Source organism: Protopterus annectens, chromosome 8.part1 (genome assembly GCF_019279795.1).
Source record: "Protopterus annectens isolate FY-2018-M chromosome 8.part1, PAN1.0, whole genome shotgun sequence".
NCBI classification, from domain to species: Eukaryota; Metazoa; Chordata; order Ceratodontiformes; family Protopteridae; genus Protopterus; species Protopterus annectens.
The window spans coordinates 482884647-482895801 of record NC_056742.1 but is presented as its reverse complement, the minus strand read 5'-3'; the positions used below and the strand labels follow the sequence as shown (position 1 = coordinate 482895801).

Sequence of the window (11155 nt, the reverse complement as noted above, 5' to 3'; positions counted from 1 at the left end):
CTCAAACCCACTTGTGAATCTTCTACATATTCTTAAGTCAAAGAGTACCAGAAATACACAGTCCAGGGACCTGACTTTTGTTTGTGACTTAAACAGAACATGCTAGAGAGACAAATGTATCCTAGTGAATGCCCCTCCTATGGGACAGGCTTCCCACCCATGTGAACCCGAGTTAAATCTATTATCTAGTTTAAGCGCAACCTAGACCAGTAGATGGAGAACATGAAATTTATGCCAGGCCTGGCACCCATGTCACTTACGGACAGAGGTAGCTCATAAATGCTTGGCCCTCCATGTCCTATTTGGATACAGGACAACATTATTCTTTTGGGAAACCGTGTTAGGCTTAGAAAGGCCCCCTGGGTAGTTAGCCTAGTAACAATCTATGAATCTAAGAAATGTGACAGCATCCACCTTAGTAGATAGGGGCATCCTGAGACAATGTAGCAATTGTCTCATGTTCGCTGACAACCATTTAATCCCTAAAAAAAAAAAAAAAAAAAAGTCTACGAGAGATTCACAAACAATTCACTGGAGGCAAAAAATTCTAATTACAAACAAGACCAACTCATGCTGGGTCACTAAAAACCAACCTTCAAAATCTTAAAGTCCACCTAAGCCTATAAATAGTAATGCTTATCCTCCACAATCTCTAAAGCACTAACCAAAAGCAACACCAGACACCACTCATACACCTTCACTGAGTGGAACCAAAGATCAAACCAACACATTACCCAGATCTCTTGTCATAAGGAAAACCATTGTACAATAAACAAATGCTTATTTTACCAGAATGAACAAGAGGTACATAACTCTTAGTTGCTTACCCGGAGCCAGGATTCACCAAGTTTAGGAAGCACTCGCATCACTACACTACGTGTACCAGTATGATTCTATCGCAGTCTATGTGGGCATTAACAACCAGCGACCTACTTCCCTGGACTATATGAAGAAAAACATGGTTCGTCTAAATATGTGTCTCAATCAGGCATGTGCCTTGCAATAAGCAGCATTCTACTTTTACCAAGGATGATGCCAAAATATGAACAAAAAGAAGGCTGACTTCAATAACTGGCTTAGTTTCTGGAATTATTCTAGGGGAGATTCAATAATTGTCAGCACTGGAGTACATTGCTAACAGAACATGCTGCTTTGCAAAGGATTGTTTTCACCTGTGTCCCCTACCCTTCCAAATATTTTCTAAAACTCCATCCACTCTCTTGGAGCCACCTTTTTTAATGCAATGCCAAAATGAAAAACCTATTGACATAGTAAACACAAACCAAAGACACCTACAGGTGTTACTTCTCAATCAATGCTAGAAGCCTAAACAATACAAACTCTCCCCACTCTGGAGAATATAGACATTTGTGCCTTTACCAAGACATGGGTTAAATCCACAGAAAAGTACTTTGGCAGTGCAAGGCTTCAGTGCCTTCCATACATTCATACCACTGTTGCACAGACAGGAATTAAGATGGAGGAGTCAAAATCTAGGAGGAGTCATAATCTATATTAGCAACAAGCTTAACTCTACATTGGTCACACAGGATCATACCCTGGAATTTATCCACGAGCAAAATCACCACAGACAGAAGTCCCATACCATATCCTAGTAAGCTACAGGTCACCCTCTATGTCACTAAATTCCCGTAGCTCGTAACTGGACCTACTGGAGGCACTCGCCATTAAACCAAATACCCTATTCATGGAAGATTTTGACTGCCCCTCTACAGACTGGGAAACTCACACTTGCCTCATACTCGCACATACAAGTATTCCTGGATTTTATTAACATAAATACCCTTGACCAGACAGTGTACACACCCAACAGAAGCTCAAATATACTGGACCTGGTACTCATCAATTTAAGAGAGCGCCACTCCACCCCAGATCACATTCTCACTACTGAGGTAGAACCATGAAGCTGCCTCCTTCAACATAAAAATCAACTTGGTAAACCCAGCAAACCCTGTAACAGTCAGTAATTATTCCAAAGCAAACTACACCATATTAAATGACATATCAAAATTCAATGCCCCTCCCAACCCAGAGTTCAAAGCAACATGTGCTAATCTGTTCACAGACACCCTCTACAATGATGAAAATGTCTGTATAGAAGTTGCTGTACCTACTAGGAAGAAAACCAAAAACAAACTATAAAAATAAACCACAATGGTGGAATCCTAACTTTAACAGCATATATAACAAAGGCCAATTATAAGGTCAAAAATAGTCTTGTAGGCTAAAGACAACTACAAGGCCTTCTACGGCCATTTCAAAAACCTCAAAGACAGCACACACCAGTGTGCTGAACTGGGGGTTAAATGATGCCACCTTTACTAAGCAGAGAGATATACTGAAACTCCACCTTCCATTCCCCCCAGCCTCCCTCCATGAAATACTCAGCAGCATACCTCCCAACTATTAACAGGGAGCAGGTCCTGCCAGCACTCATTAAGACCAAAAACCCAGCCGCAATGGGCCCCAACAACATCCCACAACACCTCCTAAATATACCGAAACATGACCCATCAGGATTACTTGAGTCACTTTTCAACTATAGCCTCAGAGCTAGCTTTGTACCATGAGAATGGAGGACTGCAACAGTTATACCACCTCACGCTGGTGGACCATCAACTGACCCCAGAAACTACAGAACTACTCGGATTAATCTAATATGCAAAGCCATGGAGCAAATTATCATTGAAATGATCAACAAAGACATACAGTGGCTATAAAAAGTTTACACACCCCTGTTAAACTGCCAAGTTTTGTGATATAAAAAAATAAAACCCCAATAAATCATTTCAAAACTTTTCCCACCTTTAATGTGACTTGTAACCTGTACAATTCAATTGGAAATCAAACAAATCTGTTACGGGAGGGAAAAAAAAAAAAAAAAAAAAAAACCACGTACAATACACTGGTTGCATAAGTCTGCACACCCTTAAACTAATACTCTGTTGAAGCACCTTTTGATTTAATTACAACATTTAGTCTTCTTTGGTACATACCTGCCATCAATTAAAAGAGAGACTAACCCCAAATAAAAGTTCAGCTATCCTAGTAGGACTTTCCTGACATTTACTCTGTTGCCTGCTACAGCAAAAACCATGTTTCACAGACAGCTTACAAAGCATCAAAGGGATCTCATTACTGAAAGGCATCAGTCAGAAAAGGGTACAAAAAAATTTCTGCAGCATACCATGGGAACTGCAGTGGTGGTGCTGCGGTAGTGTTGTCGCCTCAAAATAAGACGTCCTGTTCGATTCTCAGCTAGAGCGTTTTTGTGTGGAGACGTGCGTGAATGGGCGTACTTTCGTTGAAAGTTGTGCGTCCGAGCCGGCAACTCAGTACGTAAAAATCTGCTGCCAATCATTAGCGGAACAGAGTTCCGCTGTGGCGACCCCTAACCGGGAAAAGCCGAAAGACACAACAACTGAATATACCATGGAACACAGTGAAGACAGTCATCAAAAAGTGGAGAAAAAATGGGACAACAGTGATGTTGCAAAGAACTGGACGTCCAAGATGAAAACTGGTCAGGGAGGCTGCCAAGAGACCTACAGCAACAGTGAAGGAGCTGCAGGAATTTCTGGCAAGTACTGGTTGCGCACTACATGTGACAACAATCTCCTGTATTCCCCAAATGTCTGGACTATGGGGTAGGGTTCCAAGATGAAAGCCTTTTCTTACACAGAAAAACATCCAAGCCTGGCTAAAATTTGCCAAACAATACATCAAGTCTCCCAAAAGCATGTGGGAAAATATGTTATGGTCTGATGACACCAAGGTTGAACTTTTTGGCCACAATTCCAAAAGGTACATTTGGTGCAAAAGCAACACTTTGCATCACCAAAAGAACACCATCCCCACAGTGAAGCATGGTGGTGGCAGTATCATGCTTTGGAGTTGCTTTTCTTCAGCTGGAACTGGGGCATTAGTCAAGGTGGAGGGAATTATTAACAGTTCCAAATACCAGTCACTTTTGGCCCAAAACCTTTGGATGTCTGCTAGAAAGCTGAAGATGAAGAGGAATTTCACCTTTCAACATGGCAATGACCCCCAAGCAACAAAAAAATGGCTTCACCAGAAGAAAATTAAAGTTTTGGAATGGCCCAGCCAGAGCCCAGACCTAAATCCAATAGAAAATCTGTGGGGTGACCTGAAGAGGGCTGTGCACAAGAGATCCCCTCGCAATGTGACAGCTTAGGAGCACTTTTGCAAGGAAGAGTGGGCAAATATTGCCAAGCCAAGATGTGCCATGCGGACACACTCCTACTCAAGAAGACAATGTTGTAATTAAATCAAAAGATGCTTCAACAAAGTAAAGGGTGTGCACAAACAACTAAGTATTAGTATAAGGGTGTGCACACTTATGCAACCAGCGTATTGTATTTTTTTTATATATATTTTTCCCCCCTACAGATTTGTTTTTCCAATTGAATTGTACAAGTTATAGGTCACATTAAAGGTGGGAAAAGTTTTGAAAATATTTACTGTGGTCTCATTTTTTATATCACAAAAACCTGAAATTTTAACAGGGTGTGTAAACTTTTTATATCCACTGCAAGCAATTTAAGACACCAGATCCAAGGAAGTCACAGTGCCACTTTATCACACCCAGTATAATGCCCCCTGCAGCATGTATCCGACCAAATATATGCAAAGGTTGGAACCTCCACAAAAGTTTCTTACCATGAGAATCTGGAAGGTAAACAAATTACCCTAAACAGATCACCTTAAAATCATCTCTTACAGGTTACCGAGAAGCGTTTTACACCTGGCAAACAGGACATCCTTGGATACATCTCTGACAGACGTTTTGCACATCTGTAAAATGAATAGCCTAAAACCCAGCAGATCCAATGATTTAAATTCTGTCTGTGGCATAAAGAAGACATGATGCAAAGCAGATGTGTTTCTCAGAGGATCTCCACTCTCTGGAACAGGCTCCCCATCCATGTGAAGCAGAGTCCATTCCTAACCTTAAGTGTAACCTTGATCAATGGATCAAAAGCAGAAATGTACCCCCGGGTCTCTGATACAGTGGCAGCCAGTAATGCCCAAACTAACATCCGCCCAACATAACAAAGGGAAACTTCCTAACGCACCACCCAATAAATGCCCACAATGAACAAGGTCACAACTGGGTTGGATTGCACGGCTAGACTTATAAAGGCCCTAGTGGCCATTAGATCGTATAAAACTATGAATGCTTGAATAAATAAATATTAACTAATTCATTCATTTGTTTGTAACAGATAACTGAAATTCTAGTTGCAAGAGCTAATTAAACTCCATCTGGTACAAGATTAACTTACTACCGCATCAGAGGAAATCTTAAATGTGATACTCTACTGGGAAACAACCTACACCAGCAAATAAATCAGACTAACTGCAACGTATCTTGTCTGCTCCGTTTACAACTCTCAAATCAAGTGCTCGTAATGTATTACTATTACATTTGCTAACAGCCCCAAAACAATTAACATTTTTTTTTTAAAGAAAAAAGTCAAGAAATACCAACTCACCAATACTGGGAATCATGGTTCTCATACAAGTATGATCTTGCACACAAGCTACTGATCACACCCAAGCTGATGAAGGTAATAGCTCTCAAGGGTCAAATGTGTGTGAGTATAGGCAAGCACACATCAGGGGGAGTTGACTAAATTCCTTTTGTAATACGGTGCTTATGTTAGACACATGGAGCTGAGGTTAGGACTGAATAAAAATGCCCCCATAGCCCATACCCAGAAGGAGTCCTTTATCATACAGCGCACCTCAGAAATATTGGGGAGCAAATGGCTGTAACCAAGGAAATTATTCTTCTCAGCTGGAACACAGGATCTGAATTGTCTAGACATAGTAAGACCTTATCAAGTTTCATTCCACTGTCTGCCCAAAAGAACCCACTAGAAAAATGGAAATCAAGATCTAAACCAACTGTGTTTAGAGTACTAAATATTATGATAGAAATAAAAGAACTGCATGATCTTTATGAAAGGGAAGGAGCAAATTACACAGAAATAAATAGAATATTTATGGTTAACGACACATGCAGAATAATATTCAGGATGAGAAGGAGTGAGGTTTAAAGGAAAGCAGGAACTGAGCAATTTGTACTATGTTGGACCGAATGACAGTTGCTAAAGAAAGCATACATGTAAGCTAATATAGCTCATTTTCTTCTCTATTACTAATATCTGTGCGTGCCTGTGTCCCAAATGATAATGTAATAAAAGTGTGTAAAAAATAAAAAAGGGGGACTTGCTCCAAGTCACAAAGTAGGCAAATGGAGTCAGAAGGAATCAAGCAAGCCATGCACCCCGGACAGAGGAAGCAGCTCATAACAGATCAGAGCTTTAGTCCTCTGCTCTAACTTTTTAACTGCTTATGTCAAGATGAGTGAACAAAGAAGCATGTTTTATTCAAAATTAGTTAAGTGGGGTAGAACACCGGCCTCTTTGGGCCGTTTATATATAAACGCACAGACAAATTTTAAGATCACAACACACAGCAACAAGATGAAGTTGACTAACAATACTTTTCTTCAAGTTCGAAACTAAAAAAAAGAATACGTAGACATGATGCTTTCAGTAAATACAGAATATTTAGATGGTTAAACTCCAGTATGTGCAATCAACATCAGCTTCTACCAAACCTCAAATTAAATGGTATAGAGACCCACATATATCTTATACACAAAGAAGAAAGAGAGAGGAAAAGCATATATAATAGAGAATGCATAGTAGACTAAGCTCACAGGAATGTATACATTAACATCAGCTTCTGCACAACTCTGAACAGTCATAAAGCTTACAGACATATTTATATCACCACTATGTACATACACAAAACTCTACATCTAACAATCAAAACTACAAACCTAAACTTTTAACTGAGAATACATGGACACTAACATACTATTAAAAATCAATAAAATATTCCATTTTACATTAACCAAATCCCAGAAGTTATATTTTTTTTCCCAAATACAACTGCTCTGAATGTAAACCATCAATGAAACACATTTTTTTTCAGTACTCAGCATATGTGAAATTCCAGACTCTTGTAGTATTTCTCTTGAACAATGTGGAATAAAAGTGTTTCTACAGATACAGTTTGCAGTTTTAATTGACACATATGACCGGCAAAGGGGAGATTATGTCAAGGCACATTTCAATTCTAGCATACAAAAAGGTACAGTGTTATTTAAGTCTGTAACCTCACAATGCTAACAATACTTGAGGACTATGTACAGCACTTTGTATTATGTACTGAATGCCAATATTTAAAAAAACAAAAGGATTAATTGAAAGACACTACTGCATAATAGGAAAAAAATAAAACTTAAAAGAAACCATTAAGTGATCAAGAACCTTTATATCATATGTACCATTAAGTGATCAAGAACCTTTATATCATATGTAAACAAAATGTTCTGCATGAATTTCACACTCAACAGCTAAAAGGCACTCGAAAAAAGCTAAAAACGTTGCAATAAAAATAGCTTCAATACATTACTGCATAATTCCCAGAGGACTGAACTCTGAAAACACTAATCTTTTAGATTCAAATTCATAATGACAAATTTTTCCCTATACCTAGCAGTTCTGGAACCTACAATCATCAAATGAACAATGGCCACATATTACAACACTGTGCAGTGTTTTCACTCAACCAATAGAAAAGGCTTCCACACACAAAAATTGGAGGAAAAATAAGAACACATACACATGTACAAGAAATTACACGTAGAAATGTCATATACTTGTTGCACGACCAATAAATCCAAAATGAAATACTGGACTAGTATCCCCAGAAGATAACAGTAAAGCTTAAGTGATTTGAGTCACTGGTACATTACCATATATATTTTTTTTCTTAAAATTATTTGTTTACACATAAAACCACCAACAAAAAACAATATGCTGTAAATACAAAACACATTTTACAAAATACCACATTTCACTCCACAAAACTGCTAATGTTTACTAATATCGACAAAACAAAATTGAATAATTGCATTCACTCATTTTCTGACACAAACTTCATCTTCCAGGGTTGTGAGGGAGCAGGAACCCATCCCAGTGCTTAGAAGACACAAGAACCAGTCCTGAACAGGACCCTGACATGAAACAGATTGCACATGCACATGCAGCTTTACTTGTTTACCCTCAAGCAATGGCTGCAAATGAAGTACGGAACAAGGAACAACGGGCATGTGCAAAGGCATTGGTCACAGCATAATACCGGACAAACATGCCACAAAAGGGGTCTACTTCATATAACTGAAATTTTATTTGACTGAGACCAAAATACTGAAAACTCACTTGACTGAAACTCATAATGGTGAAACCTTACAATGCTAAACTTCAACACAGTAGTGGCAGCATGTAGACTAGACTACTGTACGATAAGTAAAAGGTACATACCCTTTTCCCCACTGTAGTGCAATCTTGGAGTTATTATATATAGTTGGGGGGTGGGGGAGTAGCCACCTCACCTAGTTAGTTTTATATCTTTCGGTTTCTGTTAAGAGGGTACGCAAGTAGTTTTTAAGTTCTGGAAAGAGTTAGTCATTGGTGTAGGTGTACGTGTCTATGGTTTACAATTTAATATGTTGAAATTTAGCATTGTAAGGTTTCAGTATTATGAGCTTCAGTCGAGTGAGTTTTCTGTATTCTGAAACTTTGGTATTATGGTCTCAGTCAAATGAAATTCAGTCATAAGAAGTAGACCGCATAAAAGAAACAATTCAGAAAACTACTCTGAGATGATTTCAAATGGTTCCTTCTCTTAATTACAGAGGACCCTTCATTCCTTACAACAAAAAACACTTTCATAAGACTCATTTTGCTATCCAATAAAAGCTGCCATTAAATACAATACAAGCATTTTTGCTGTTCTAGTGCCTTTACAGGACAGCATCCCACCTAGTACACTCACCAAGTACCACAAAGTATGCAAGAATAAGAAATACGTTATCAACTGCATTACTTCTCTCATATAACCCCAAAACATAACTACCTGAGGACGGAGATATGGTCTGTGGTTGAGAACCATACCATTGCCACTTCTTTATGAGAGTCAAGCACCTACCTAATCCTTAGTTCATATGCAAAATCTTTACAGCACTCTCAACAAATACCCACTCAAAAACAAAATAAATAAATAAATAAATAAATAAAGTTCTGACTAATGTTTTTCAGTGTTAGAAAAAAAAGTATCAATGAGAACTAGCAACATCTCCAATACTAATCCTATGAATATCTACAAAACTATGGTGTATTTACAATTCCAAACAGATTCAAAATCTGAAAAAAAGGATCAGTACTGTTCCACTTTTACCCCCCAATAAAAAAATAAAGCACCGAACTGTTCATTTAATATTTACAACTTTTATCAAATACATTTTATTGACAATATTAAAAAGCATGCACTACAGCCTATTGTTTTTGTACGTCATACAAAGGAATTACACCTTTACTATAGTGCAAAGTTGACTGTATAGAATATAAAACATCTCGCATTCTCAAAGGAAAAAAATCTCCCTTCTTGACCTCATCTCGGGCAGACAATGTTGTCATCAATGCCCCCCAAATGAATGCAAAGATGCGGGGTTGTCTGTTGTACAAGCAAGCTAACCAGGTAAATGCATGGGAGATGCAACCTAGCAGCCATGACAGCGACAACTAGCAGCAAAAGCAAACCATGAACAGCGAGGTCACAACAGTAAATTAAAAAGCGATCCTCCCCCACAGGGGCTCCCACACAAAGCTGCAGGCTTCCCTTGGAGCCCCGCACACGTGTTTTGCATCGTTGCCTTCCTCTCTCCCAGCCGCTGACACAATGTAACGTATGCAAGTCCAACGTCTGCAACGAAGATAGCAGCAAGTAAGGAAGCGCCCAGCTACCCTGGCCGTGTGCCTTCCACCTCTTCGCACAATCGCCGATCTTTCACGCACAGTGGGGAATGGACGGCTCAGGTACCACCACACTCCTCATCACCCCCCAATAGCCCTTCTGACACAATCTAATGAACCACTGCCACCAGCGACCCCCTCCCAACGGAGATGGAGGTTACAAGTTCCAATTCGCTGCCACTGAGGAAACCTCTCACTTGATCACAGACTAAACAACAACTTAAGAAAATGCGACACTAAATGCTTTACTACCATTAAATCATAACTGAAAATAGTACTTGAGACTTACCGGAATAATAAACCCAAATATTAAAGGAAGTATTTACGAATACGATCATTTGCGAAGTTTACTACAGAAGCGATCTCAGCAGCACCAGCTAACGCGATACAGGTTCTTTGCATATTTGTTATTTAGGCTCTGATTGGCCACTGAAGATTTTCCAGGTTTTATGGAAACTGTATTCCGTTAGAAGTAATCTACGCGGTTCCATCTTATTGTAAACTGCTTTTCAACTGACAAAAATAATTTATTGCTGAAACGTAATCAGATTATCAAAGAAAAAAGGGTTACGGTGGCAAGCTCCAACATGGCCGCCTCCTGCCCGAAACCAATCCCCACAGGTCTTACTGGGCTGAGCCACGGCGGGCACCATTCCATCGCCCAAATCCTGAAAGAGGCCCTTGCGTGGAAACGGCGATCCCGACGACCACAGCGGGGCGCCCTTCGCCAGCTGCCACCCAGTGCGATAAACAAAACTCTGCTCTCTCACTGTCCTGTGTAAACCCGTTAGACGGCAATGTGTACAAGTCGGACTTATTTTTGTCGGCATATGGACGCGTCATCATTGGCAGCTCCCGGAAGTGGTCGCGGTGCTAGCCGCGTGCTGTAGAATGCCAGCCCAGCCAGCTGGCAGCGGCGTAAAGCTTTCAAGTTATTCAGATAGAACTTAAGCACTGTGCCTAATTTCGTCATGACCTGTATATTTTATTTAGTTATGCTAAGGTTAACGGGCCTAGTTGTGAGAATCTTTGAACGTCATATTTGGGAGGGGATGCTTCAAGTTTCCAGGACATTTTTAACTTAAGGCTGCAAGGAATGACGTAAAAGTCAATGCTTTCTCATTGTTGGCTCTTAGCTCAAGTCCGTTTGTATACTTTGACTTTTAATTGTAATTATGATATAAACAAGCCTACATTTATATAAATGAAAACAAACGGCT

The 11155-nt window shown here is 39.6% G+C and overlaps 1 protein-coding gene across 1 annotated transcript in view; it reads right to left on the bottom strand.

Annotated features, from left to right (window-relative positions):
• CHD9 (chromodomain helicase DNA binding protein 9) overlaps positions 1-10814 on the bottom strand; it is a 2842495-nt gene extending 2831681 nt beyond the window's left edge. Inside the window, exon 1 of the mRNA XM_044082017.1 lies at positions 10225-10814. The gene's annotated coding sequence lies outside the window, so the exon portion shown is untranslated. The remainder of the gene's footprint in view (positions 1-10224) is intronic.
• Positions 10815-11155: the final 341 nt, after the last annotated feature.